Consider the following 10251-nt stretch of genomic DNA (forward strand, 5'->3'; position numbering starts at 1 on the left):
CTTCCTGAGTTTACAACCCAACCTCCTGAAGGCAGAGAGTAGGAAATAAGATTAGCATTCAGTGGACATACTGTATAGCCTGGGAAGCCCTAAAATGGAAGGCCCTGGAGCTACGCGTGTGGAGGGAGTCTCTCTGCCAACCAGGAACACCCACCTTCATTAAGAGCAAGAAATAAACTTGTCATATTTCAGCCATGTGTGTCGGATGCATCTGTGCCGCAGTCTCTTTGTTATTCCACCTTAACCTAACTCACCGTGTCTGTCCGTGGGCCCAAACTCACGCCAGAATCAAAAGTTTTCATGTACTATACAACAACTAATTTAAAAAAATAGTAAATAAAGGCAACAGAGGTAGGCCATACCCTAAACGTGCTTGTACAATAGCCACCATTCTCACCTAACTTAAATGAGGCATCATGAGGGACATGAGATTACTATAAGAAAACTACATGTTTCCCCTAAGCAAATAACAGCGTATGTTATTTCTGGCTATTAAAACATTTTTAGTATTCTTTTAAACTTACTGAATATAAGTTATTGAGTATAAAGACAAAGTCTTGGAGGCTCTGAAAATTATGAATAAGCCATGATTTCTGACTTCAGGAAGTGTAGGGCCTAGCAGAAAAACTACAGGTGCATCATGACGGCCAACGTAGAGACAGTGCCAAAGGCTACGTATAAATCACGGATCTAACTGAAGTGAGAAATTCAGACCCGAGAAGAGAATAACTCAATGGATAAAGAAGCATCTTCGTTCAAAGCTTTATAATTTCCTAACTTTAAGTACATTTAAAATATTTGTTTAAAAATTTTCAAAAATGTAAAAATAACAAAAACAAAAATTAATCTTTCTACCCAGATAGCCACTGATTAACATCTATGTTAAATAAAATTGGGCTCACTTAATATATTCTTTTCTATCCTGCCTCTTTTCCGCTATTAATGTTAGCATTTTTTGTTAAACATTTTTTAAAATAAGACTTTTAGTAAATGCATGATATTCCATCTTATGGATGTATTGTCATTTATTCTCTTATTACTGGATTTTTAAAATTCCCAGATGTTTTACTTTTATCAATAATGATGCATTGAACGGCTCTCTAAGTAAATCTTTGCATTAATTCAGAAACTATTGTTTGAAAACTAGTTACTGCTCTGAGTGTTAGAGATGCATCAGTGACCAAAAAGTCCCAAATCCCGGCCCTGAAGGGGAGGAGGAGAAAGAGATTCTAACAATATAAGTGACATATGTCAGATAGTGACAAGTGCTCCAGACAAAAATGAAGCAGAAAAGAGGAATAAGAAGTGGTGATGCCAGGTATTTTCCTTTTAAACCTATACTATAGAAATAACTAACACACAAGTGGCACTTGATAAATGCCAAAAAAAGAAGTTCAGAGAACTGTGAGGAATTCTTACATAAGAGAACAAGACAAGAAAGAGAAACCAAGATAATTAATAGAGAAGAAGATGGGCAACCAGGAACTCAACTTGCCGAAGCAGTTCCAGAAAGGAGATTTTTTTTTTAATTACTGAAACATCAAAGTGAAGCCTAAACAAAAGACATTAGATGAGAAAGCTGTGGTTGACTTTTATAAGGGTCTTGCTACTGGAATCTAGAGACAAAATAAACCATGTTAATTAGATCACCAGGGATTTTAGGAAATAAATGAAGGCATAAACTATAAATTTTCCTTTCTGCACTATAAAAAGAGAATGGGATAGTATTCCAAAGGACTAAAGAAGACCTTTATTTTAAGGTAAAGGAAAAACCTAAACATGTTTTTAGGTGGAGAAAGAGCAGGGGAAACTAAAGACATTGGAGAGGTGTGTCTGGTAGGTCTCAGGAGCAGAAGGGGTCAGGGTAGAGGTCACAGGTGGGGAAGATGGGGGGGGTGCGGGGAGGGGGAAGTAGGTGGAAGTTACACTCATCTCCTCCCAAGGCCAAACTGGAGTAACAGCTAGAATATAAAACAATGCCCTGACTCTGGGCTCAGTGGATTGAGCGCTGGCCTGTGAACCAAAGGGTCGCTGGTTCGGTTCCAAGTCAGAGTATATGCCTGGGTTCTGGGCCAGCTCCCAGGTTGGGGCCTGTGGGCAACTTATTGATGTTTCTCTTGCACATCAACGTTTCTCTCCCTCTCCCCCTCTCTCTAAAATCAAATAAATAAAATCTTTAAAATAGAGAACAATCAACCTGAATAACCAGCTGAGCAGAAAGAAGTCTTAGAACCAAGGATTTAGAGAAGAAGCCACATTAAGACTAGCACGAAGGGCGGGGATGCGAAAAGATCTGGCCCTGCTCCCACAGGCAAGCAGCTGAGGTTCTGGAGGGACACTCAGCATCAAAGGGTCCACCTGAGGAGTGTGGGGGCCTCAACTCCTTTCAAGGCTTCACAGCCCAGAGCACCGGAGGGAGGAAGAGTTGCCCACATAACCTCTGGCTGTGACAATCAGCAAGGATTCTGTCTACCTGGGAGACACAAGAGTCTGCTAGAGAAGCAGGTGCCCTCCTACAGGGTCAGTGCACAACATCTCATTTGCAGCCATTCTCCCTGGGCTCCCACAAAGGGAGGACAGAGCCCACGGGTCACATGAGGCGAGGCCAGGGTTTGTGGCTCTTGAGCATGACTGGAGGGACAGCCACCGGATCCCTGTGCTAAGTCCCTCTTCCACACCGCAGACCCCCATCTTTCTTGGGTGGAGCACTCCCCTCCTTAGAACATCAGCCTGGGGGCTGCAGTAGCCCCACCCTGTGGAACTCACACCCTGCTGAGAAGTCCCCTGCCAAGGATTAGAGGTATAGAGAGACTGGGGGGCAGGGGGCGGCATCAGGGACTGAGTTGTGTGGCTTTAGGTCAGGGGCCATTTCCTCCACACTTCCCCAGGAAACTGGCTGGTACCTCCACCTTCCATGGGAGATCTGCTAGCCCCTCCGCAGGGCTCCCGGGGTGGGGGTGGGGAGATGGGGATGCCACCCTCCCAACTCCCAGTGGTCTAGCTCTGCCCTGCCAGGCAGGCACCCCAGGAGCTCTGGGCACAATCCGGGAAAGACAGTTGTGTGGCCCTGGAGCAGGGGCCACTCCCCCCAATTTCACCCAAGCCCCCCCCCCATCGTGGCAGTTTCACCAGCCCCACCCTCCCAACCCCTGGCGGCCCTGCCCTTCTGAACTGGGACCCTTGACAGAATGTGGGACAGGCTGAGTTCAGTGGCTCTAGGACAGGGGCCATTTTTCCCTCATATGCCCAATCAATGCAGAGCCTTCAAGTCACATGGCCAAATTTTGGTCTGTGCCTGATAAACCATGCTGGCCTCAACCTGATGACTTTCTGAGGCCCTTTCCCACCACAAAGGTCTGCAGGCACCTGGCCAGTGGCAGCTAGACTTGGTGTACCCTGGGACTCTTGCTGAGTGGCCCCACACCCAGCGCTGGCACCAAGTTTAAACCTGTATCAATCTGGTGAACGCCACTCGCCCTGTCTGGTGACTCACTAGAACCTACCTCCTACAACTTGAGTACCAACATAGGCTTCCTCAGTGACGGAGCTTAACGGCCAGGCAAAAGGAGGAGGCAGGTGGAGGTGGATCTCAGGGTGACTTGGGCCTTTGCTAACCCATTTTAGATTCATAGCTGGTGGAACCCATCCTTGGCGCACACTTGGTCATTCCCATGCACACCCAGGCCCAGCAGAGGCAGCCACAAACCATGGGTCACATTTCAGCTCCACACAGGTTGCTCAGGGCCAGTCACAGACAGTGTCTACCACTGACCAGCACCAGAGTTCCTCCCGAGAGTCCCTATAACCAAGGACCAGCTTCAGAAGACATCAGAACAGGATCCGGTCAGCTCCACAAGCTATACATCCAAAGGGCGATCTCTGCAGGCACCAGACCCTGCCGAGGTGAATTCTGCCTTGTGAGCTCAGCACCCGCACAGTAGCTGGTACACTGTGATTGGGGGTGGTCCTCAGAGCCAGCCCAAGGGTGGACCCCACACACAAACAAGCCAATAGCAGTCAAGACTCAATTATAAGAAGAAGGTTTACATAACCCAATAAGGAAAATTTCTGGAGCACCCAGCTCAGGTGATCAAGGAGACTGCACCACTGGGTCCCACAGGACACCTGTTCCATTCGGCCACCCTACCAAGACTGGGAGACATGGCAAACCTACCTAATACATAGAAATAAACACACAGAGACAGCCAAAATAGGGAGGCAAAGAAGCATGCCTCAAATGAAGGAATAGGAGAAACCTCCAGAAATAGAGCTGAATGAGATAGAACCAATTTACCAGATAGAGAGTGGAAAAAAAAAAAAAGCTTATAAGGATGTTAAGGAACTTAGGGAGAACTTCAACAGCATGAAAAAGAACATAGAAACCATAAAAAAGAAGAACCCGTCAGACATGAAGAATACAATATCTGAAATGAATGCACTAGAAGGAATAAACAGTAGATTGAAGGAAGCAGAGGATGGAATCAGCAGTTTGGAAGACAAGGTAGCAGAAAACACCCAATCAGGGCAATAAAAAGAAAAAAGAATTTTAAAAAATGGGAATATTTTAAGGAATCTTTGGGGCAATGTGAAGCATAACATCATCTGCATCATGGGGTACCAGAAGGAGAAGAAAGACAGCAAGGAATGGAGACCCTACTTGAAGAAATAATGACTGAAAACTTCCTTAACTTGGTGAAGGAAAAAGACAGGTAAGTCTAGGAAGCACAGACAGTCCGAAACAAGATCAACCCAGAGAAGCCCACACCAAGACACTTTATAATTAAAATGACAAAGGTTAAAGACAAAGAGACAATCTTAAAAGGAGCAAGAGAAACAGTTAGTTACCTACAAGGGAGTACCCATAAGATTTCAGCTGATTTCTCAACAGAAATATTTCAGGCCAGGAGGAATTGGCATGAAATATTCTAAGTAATGAGGAGCAAGGACTTACAACCAACACTACTTTACCCAGCAAGATGAAGAAGGAGAAGAAGAGGAACATAGTGAAAAGAAACTGGCAATAAATATGTACCCATCAGTAATCACTTTAAATATAAATGGTTTAAGTGCTCTAAATAAAAGACATAGGGTAGCTGAATGGATAAGAAAACAAGACCCATATACATATGCTGTCTACAAGAAACCCACCTCAGAACAAAAGATGCCCACAGATTAAAAGTTAAAGGGTGGAAAAAGATACCTCATGCAAATGGGACAGCAAAAACAAAAGCTGTAACAAGAGACAAAGAAGAATACTTCATAATGATAAAGGGATCAATCCACCCCTGTACATATTTATGCACCCAACACAGGAGCACCTACATATATAAAGCAAATCTTTTTTTATTATATAAAGTATATCTTGATGGCCATAAAGGGAGAGATTGGCAGTAATACAGTCATGGCAGAGAATTTTAACATCCCATTCACATCAGTGTATAGGTCTTCCAGACAGAAAATTAACAAGGAAAGAGTGAACTTAAATGACACACGAGGTCAAATGGTTTAATAATATCTTCAGAGCATTCATCCCAAAGCACCAGAATATACATTCTTTTCAAGTGCACATGGAATACTTTCTAGGAGAGACCAAATGTTAGGACACGAAACAAGTTTCAGTAAATCTAAGGAGATGGAAATCATATCAAACATCTTCTCTTACCATAATGATATGAAACTGGGAATTAATCACAAGAAAAAAACCTGAAAAACACACAAAGACACAGGCATTAAATAATATGCACAGTGAATGGGTTAACAATGAGATCAAGGAAGACATCAAAAGATACTTTGATACAAATGAAAATGAGAACACAACAATCCAAAACCTATGGGACACATCAAAAGCAGTCCTGAGAGGGAAATTCATAGCATTACAGGCCTACCTTAAGAAATTTAAAAATCTTAAATAAATAATTTAACTTTACACTTAAAGGAACTATAAAAAGAACAATGAAGCCCAAAATGAATAGAAAAAAAAGAAATAGTAAAAATCAGAGCATAAATAAATGAACTAGAGTCTAAAAACAATACAAAATAGCAATAAAACCAAGAACTGGTTCTTTGGAAAGATAAACAAGATGGACAAACCTTTAACCATAGTCATGAAAAAAAAAAAAAAAGAGAGAGAGAATTCAAATCAATATAATCAGGAAGGAAATAGGAAAGAACAACTAGCACCACAGAAATATAAAGGAGCACACAAAAATATCATGAACAACTGTATGTCAACAAATTATACAATCTGGATGACATGGATAAATTTCTAGAAATATATAATCTCCAAAAGTGAATCAGGAACAATCAAATCAAAACCACAATGAGATATCTTTCACCTCACACCTGTCAGAATGGCTGTCATCAATAAATCAACAGACAACAAGTGTCAGCAAGGATGTGGAGAAAAGGGAACCCTGGTTCATTATTGGTGAGAATTTAGACTGGTACAGCCACTGTGGAAAACAGTATGCAGTTTCCTCAATTAAAAATGGCCTCATGACCCATTGATTCCACTTCTGGGAATATATCTGAAGAAACCCAAAACACTAATCTGAAAGAATATATGCGCCCTATGTTCATTGCAGTGTTATTTCCAATAGTCAAAATTTGGAAGCAGCCCGAGTGCCCATCAGAAGACGGATAGATAAAAAAGCTGTGGTATATTTACAAAATGGACTGCACAGCCATAAAAAGAAGAAGGAAATCTTGCCTTTCATGACAGCGTGGATGGACCTGGAGAGCATCGTGCTAAGTGAAATAAGCCAGTCAGAGAAAGACAAGTACCATATGATCTCACTTATATGTGCAATATAGTGAACAAAATAAAGAAACAAAATAGAAACAGACTCATAAATACAGAGAGCAGACTGACAGCTGTCAAAGGGGAGGGGGCTTGGCAGGCTGAGTGAAAAAGAATGGATTAAGCAAAAAATAAAACGAAACAAAACAAAAACCCTCATAAAGACAGACAATTGGAGGGTGATTACCAGAAGGAAACGAGGGTTAGAGGATATAGAAGAGGGGAAAGGGGGGGATAAATGGTGACAGAAAGAGACTTGACTTTGGGTGGTGAGCACACAGTATAATATTCAGGAGTTATATAATGGTAAGCTTGAAACCTATATAATTTTACGAACCACTGCTAGCCCAATAAAGTTAATAAAAAATATTTAAACACCAAAGACATTTAACAATATCTTAATGAGGCTACAGTCTGTTTTTTACTGTCTTCTTTATGTTTTTAAATATTTTTTTCAATTTTCTGTGATGAGCGAGCAAATTTTAAAATGTTAACTAAAAGTAGTGTCTTATTTCAGTTCACTGAGTTATAATGTTAACATTAAATATTTTCCTTTAGTTACTTTTTTAATAAAAAAGAGAATTGAAAATTAAGCCTTTTGGGGCTGACACTCTTTTGGATAACAGACACTGAAAGTTTCTATTTTTCTTTTGTTACAATCACATGCAAAGTTGTGTCTTTCTTGCTTTAACTGAACGCAGTGTAGCCTGGTGCTGAGCGTGTGGGCTCACGTCTGCCTCCGTGACTTTACAGACTCAGCTCTGCCTCTTCCAGCCCACGACTGCAGGCAGCTGACTTACCCACTCTGATTTTCAGTGTGTTCTGAATCAGGGGTGATTATAGTATTTGCAACAAAAATTACTTAGATTTTTATGAATATACAATAGATTACTTAAATAGTTTTAGGTAATATTTTAAGTAATAAAAATGTATTTTAAGTAATTTATTTTAGTTAAGTGATCTATTTTAATAAAAATAGATTACTTGAAAAATGTAAGTAAATTTTATTATCATTAGTGCTATGATATATGATCAAATTGCTTTTGCTCTTAAAAAAAATAAAAATACCCCTGGCTGGTATAGCTCAGCGGATTGAGCACGGGCCTGTGAACCAAAGGATCACAGTTCGATTCCCAGTCAGGGCACAGGCCTGGGTAGCAGGCCAGGTCCCATCAGGGGATGCATGAGAGACAACCATACATTGATATTTCTCTCCCTTTCTCCTTCCCTTCCCCTCTAAGGATAATTTTTTTTTAGAAGAGCATAGTTGGGAACATTAAGGATGGAAAAGAAGGGATGGTAACTCCTCTGAGACCAGAAATACTCACAAGAATGTGAACAATGCCCAGTACGATAGTGCCCAGTTTGATGGTTAATTTTATGTCTCAACTTGATGGGCCTCAAGGTGCCCAGATATTTGGTCCAGCATCCCCCTGGGAGTGTCTGGGAGCCTCTTCTGGGGTGGGATTAACATGTGAGTGGGCAGACTGAGTAAAGTACTTTAGGTGGCCCTCTCCAACGTGGGTGGGCCTCATTCAGTCAAAGACTTAAGTGGAACAGAGACATTCTTACGGTAACGTCTCAAGAGTAAGAGGGAGCTCCTCCTGTTCGAGGCCTCGAGCTAGGTCTTTTCCTATGAGACCGAAACAGTGACCCTTTCTGGGTCCCATCCTTCCAGCTTTCACACTGGAACGACCTCATCTGCTCCCCTGAGTCTCCAGTTTGCCGACTGCAGACCTTGGGACTCTCAGCCTCCATAATCGTGGGAGCCAATTCTCTCTCTCACTCACTGTACCTATACAGTGAGTCTCCCTCCCTCCCTATACGTGTATGTTGTTTCTATCGGTTCTGCTTTTCTAAAGAATCCTACTTAATACACCAGTACATAGTAAACAGATGTATGTTCAATGATGGCACCAATTGCAGAGACATTTTGGAGGTGGAGAGGATGGGTACTGAGGCAGCTGTGGAAATGCATCATTGCCCAAACTGCCCTGTGAGACCGGGAGCTGAGCTTCCTGCTCTAGTAAAAGCCTTTCAGGGACTAATAAAGGAGAGTATGGACCAGCAAGCAGGTCACCCTAGCTCTTACAGGCAAAGATCCTGGTGGGTGGTGGTCACCCTCCAGGAGAGTCAATAGTATTCCGTTAAGTACTTGGAGCTCTGAGTAAGGAATATGGTAGCAAGTAATGTCGAGAAATGGGAAGAAAACAAGCATTTCACTGCCTAGTTATGCCAGGCACTCTGCCAGAGCTTCCTGTGAGCATTGAATCTTCCACAAACCTACAAGCTAAAGGCTCCAATCCCGGAGAAGACATAGAAACAGGGATACCTGGCATGGCAACAAGGCAGAGACTCAGCCACAGAAGCAAATGGCAGGGGGATGAAAACCACAGGGAGACAATTAGCAAAATATGGAGGGGGGGGGATTGGTTCATAAGAACAAGATAGGAAGGATAAAAGGGTGAGAGCTCCTAGGAGGTTAGTGAGAAGATCGCTTTAATATCCAACTCACTAGTCTCCAAAGACTCATGTTCTGAAACAGCAAATAAAATAGCTTAACATCTGATTATGCAATATCTATTATTGATAATGGGTGCATAGGAGCTCTCATGACTTACACTTGTTTCGCTGGTTTAATGGATGTTTCTCGTTCTCTCTTTAAAACATCCCCACACCATGGTATGTGCTCAAAACTGGTAAAATTCTCTTTCATTGTAAACGCTCTCACGACAAGTTTCTTGCTTGTAGAATCTGTTGCGTTTCTCCCCCAAGCTCTTTTATACCAGTGGAACTCGTTATTGTAATTTTTTAACTAATTAGATGTTATGTAAAACAATGGAATGTGAAACAATAGTCCCTAAAGAAATTGCTGTCAAATTGGGTGAATCAAGAAAACTGCAAAAGCCTACAAAAAAAAAGAAAAGAAAATCCACAAGTATTTTCCATGTCAAAAGATTGACAAGTAATATACACTTGTAGTTCAAGTTAAAATAAAACATTTAAGGCATGTAGCATCATTTTTTAAGTTTCTTTGCTTCAATTTACTTCTTCCATCCACCAATCACCTTCCAGTGTTGGATAAGGAAGCTTTTACTACACTCTGGACTATACTCATAGAGCACTTCTGCTTGTTCTTTCTACAGAAAGGCACAACCTGTTCAGAAAGCAGAAAAGCAAAATTCGAGAGCGGAGTTCACGATCTGTTAGTACTCTGTTCAGCACTTTCGTGTGGACCTCGGGACAGAGTATGTACAGTATTACATGTGTGTTCACAGTAGTCCTCTAAACCTCAGGGACAGAGGGACTCCTTTGTACTCGATTTTATAGTGTGTAAATTTATGGCTCACTTGTATTCATAAGATTGCCAGGAATAATGCATTTGGGGGCAGACTGTCTTTTCACTATGGGCCAGTATGTGAAGCATTTTCATAGTTCCCTCAGTAAGAAAT

This window comes from Artibeus jamaicensis, unplaced genomic scaffold (assembly GCF_021234435.1).
Source record: "Artibeus jamaicensis isolate MK-2021 breed Jamaican fruit bat unplaced genomic scaffold, CSHL_Jam_final contig_415, whole genome shotgun sequence".
Classification (NCBI taxonomy): Eukaryota; Metazoa; Chordata; class Mammalia; order Chiroptera; family Phyllostomidae; genus Artibeus; species Artibeus jamaicensis.